We start from the raw sequence: 2,952 nt of genomic DNA, 5'->3' as shown, positions 1-2,952 counted from the left end.
CATGGTGGCACAGCGCCTGTAATCCCAGCTCTTGGGAGGCTGTAAACAGGTGGATCACTACGAGTCCCATCTGGTAGTGAGACCCTGAACACCCTGTAGACCCTTCCCTAAAATACAAAAATAAATAAACTGATTAATTAAACTGGTCCTGGTGGCTCAGGCCTATAATCCTAGTACTTGGAAAGCTGAGGCAGGAGGATCACTGTGTATTTGAGGCCAGTCTGGGCTACACAGAGAGTTCAAGCCCAGCATGGGCTACACAGCAAGACCCTGTCTTGCCCCCACACCCCACCAGACACCCTAAGTGGTCTGCTTTTTATTCTGTTTTTCCTTGAGCATTGTTTAACAGGGATACAGTCCGAGAAAGAGGTCGCAGCGCTTCAATGTTGTACAAACACAATGTGCTAACACAAGTCTGTGTGGGATGGCCTACTGTGCACCTGCTGCATTGCTGAGTACTGTAGGAAATTGTAGACAGTAAGAGCAGTGTAAAAGGACAGGTGGGCCAAGGATATAGCTCAGTGTCACAGCACCTGCCTGGTAAGTGTAAGGTCTTGAGTTTGAATCCTGATGGCCAAAAAAAAAAAAAAAGGCTGGGAACTAGCTCCATTGTAGAGCATTTGCTTAGCGTGAGCAAAGACCTACATTTTTGTTTTGTTTTGAGATAGGGCCTCACTTCGTAGCGCAGATTGTCCCCAAACTCAGCAATCCTCCTGCCTCAACCTTCTGAGCAGTGGGGTTACAGGCAAGTACAGCCCCACCCTTTTATTGTTTTATTTTCGGTTTTTATGGTATTGGAGATTGAACCCATAGCCTTCACACTGAGATACATCCCTTTAGACAGGGTCTTGCTAAACCCTGTGTGTGATAACAGGGCTTGAACTCAGGGCCTTTGCACTGAGCTACATCTCCAGCCCTTTTGCCTCGCATTTAGGTTTTTTGTTTTGTTTTGTTTTTTTTGTATTTTTAGGACAGGGTGTATAGGGTATACAGGGTCTTACTGCATAGATCAGACTGGTAGTGCTCCTCCTGCTTACAGCCTCCCAAGTGCTGGGATTACAGGCACAGGACACAATGCCCAGTCTTGCCCTGGGGGCAGAGCCAGCAAGCAGGCCAGGGGATCAAATTCTCCACCCAATGTCTGCCTAGGCAGGTGCTTTAATCCGCTGAGCTATTTGGCCAGCCCTTTCCCATTTGGTTTTGTTTGAGACAGGGTCTCACTACATAGTTCAGGCTGGCCTTGGACTCACCGTTTAGCATAGAATGGCCTCAAATCTTATGGCGAGCGCCCTGGGTCAGCCTCCTGAGTGCTGAGATTACAAGCTTGTGCCACCTTGCCTGGCTTTTTTTTTTTTTTGGTCTATACCCATGATATTTCCAGTAGCCAGCTTCTTCAACTCTAGTACAGGGGGCCAGGGAGATAGCTCAGTGGCATAAGCCCCTGCCTGGCAAGGTCCTGAGTTCAATCCCTGGTACTGCAAAAAACAAAACAAAACAAAACAACTCCCCCCCCCCAAAAAAAATACCCCTCTGTTACAGGTAAATGCATGAATGTTGGGTCTGGCACATATGACATAAGATGAAAACTCAAGAAGGGCCTTGGGTCAGCCTCCTGAATAGTACCTTGTCATCTCTGTGTCCTAAAGTCCCTAGTTACTCCACCATCTTCTCTCCATCTTGCAGGGTCTTTTTTACCTCCTAGCGCATCTTTCCCAGGGCTATCTGGTTAGATGTAGTGGAGAGGAATGGGGGAATGTGTGTACCACATCTCCCTGGAGGTAGATGTCCTGGCCAGTGCTTTTTCAAAGGTGACCTGACCTTGGGTCTCCTGGGTTCAAGCTTCTGGTGGCATCTGTGCTTCTGTCACCAGGGATGGGGAGCCAGTCCTGTGCGTGGCCTCCCCGTGGGTCACCGCGGCCTTCGGAGGTAGGCAGCGTTTAGCACCAGTTCCAGACTGCGAGGGAAACCCTTCTGCAGTAGGAATCCTACAGCTGGGCCAACTTCGACCACCATGATGGACACTAGGTTTGGGAAGAAACGGTAACGAGTGACACGCCACCACTGCAGAGCTGTTTCTGATCAAGCTCTTTCTTATCTGCCAGCCTTTGCTGGCTCTCCAAGGGGCGCCTGGCAGCTCCAGCCTCTACCCCCTCTGCAGGCCACAAGGCGGGTGTTCCCTTTCCCACAGTCCTGAGAGAGAGAGAGAGAGAGAGAGAGAGAGAGAGAGAGAGAGTGTGTGTGTGTGTGTGTGTGTGTGTGTGTGAAGTAACTTGGTACCAGCTCACAAGAGAAACTGGTACAATCTGCACGCTGGCTATCAAAGCTGTAAGTCAAGGCTTTTGTTTTTGTCTTTTCGAGACAGGGTCTTGCTCTGCAGCTCAGGCTGGCCTTGAGCTCACTTAGTAGCCCAGGCTGGTCTCCGTCTTGCAGTGATCCTCCTGCCTCTGCCTCCTGAGTTCCTGAGTGCTGGATTACGGGCCTGTGCCATTGCCCAGCCTGGCAGTTGTCTTAAGGCCTCACTTGGAAACTCCTGCCACCTAGCTCCAGCACCCACTTTTTCCTGTTTCAAAATACCTTGTACTTCCCCTTTCCTAAAATTCACTGGAATTACCATTGACTGTTGTCTGCCTGCTATTATACTGTAACAAGTTCAAGTTGATTTTTTTTTATGCTGTGTGTGTGTGTGTGTGTGTGTGTGTGTGGTATCAGGGATCGAACTCAGGACCTTGAGCTTGCCATGCAGGTGCTTATGCCACTGAGCTGTATCCCCAGCCCTATACCATAACTTAAGTAACAAAAGGAGTATTTAGCAAATAAGTAGTTAAAATAGCAGATGCTTTTTTATTCCAGTTAGCATGGGGTGGGTGGTTCTGTAAATATCTTAGAAATATATGTTGAGGGGCCGAGGAGATGGCTTAGTAGAATAAGCACTTGCCTGGAAAGCGCAAGGGC

The sequence above is a fragment of the Octodon degus genome, unplaced genomic scaffold (assembly GCF_000260255.1).
Source record: "Octodon degus isolate 3935 unplaced genomic scaffold, OctDeg1.0 scaffold00064, whole genome shotgun sequence".
NCBI classification, from domain to species: domain Eukaryota; kingdom Metazoa; phylum Chordata; class Mammalia; order Rodentia; family Octodontidae; genus Octodon; species Octodon degus.
This window is presented reverse-complemented; position numbering follows the sequence as displayed.